The sequence below is a fragment of the Trachymyrmex cornetzi genome, unplaced genomic scaffold (genome assembly GCF_001594075.2).
Source record: "Trachymyrmex cornetzi isolate Tcor2-1 unplaced genomic scaffold, Tcor1.1 scaffold74, whole genome shotgun sequence".
NCBI classification, from domain to species: domain Eukaryota; kingdom Metazoa; phylum Arthropoda; class Insecta; order Hymenoptera; family Formicidae; genus Trachymyrmex; species Trachymyrmex cornetzi.
The window spans coordinates 614,744-615,439 of NW_017300070.1; positions in this window are offsets into that span (position 1 = coordinate 614,744).

Here is a 696-nt window from a genome sequence, read left to right on the forward strand (position 1 = left end):
AGTCGTCGGATGACGACGAGGGGGGGCCCTGGAATCCAGCCCCACCCCGCCGACCGCTGAGGGATCCGAAGCCCCCTGCGGCCGTAAACTGCTCATTAGTCTTAGTCATTGTGCTAGCCGTCCATGTTGGGGTTATTTTACAAGCTACTCCAAGCCGAGTTCTCAGTTTTCCTTCTGAGTCGCTGTTGACCAATTCACCCATTGGTCATATGTCCCGCAGCCGCGCACCATAGCCACGGGATAGGGGGACTTTTATAGAGGTCCAGCTCGCCGTCCGAGAAGTCGGGTGCAGTCTCGGACGCTCGGTCTCTTCCAGTGGTGCTAGGGAAGAGATTACGATAGCTCAGGCACCGCGGGTTCGCTATACCCGTAGTGGGATCTCCCCCGATGCGTCCGGAAGTACCGGACCGTACCGGAAATGACCCCACCCCTTGCGGGGACCGGTCGGCGGCCTGGCGCAACCGGTAGCAACACAAGCATGAGCCCGTGTCCGTGTGACTTGGTTAGTTAGAAGCATAGACATATAAGATAGACCCAGCATTCGTATACTTTTCTATAGTATATGCTGGGTTTGGCAGAACGGTGCAAGAGGCAAAATATCGGGGCAACCTGTCCTTCTCTGCGCGCGCATCTTGACAATCTTAACAAAATCAAAATGGCTGCCTACGTTAGAATTGTCTGTATTCTTTGCACCTA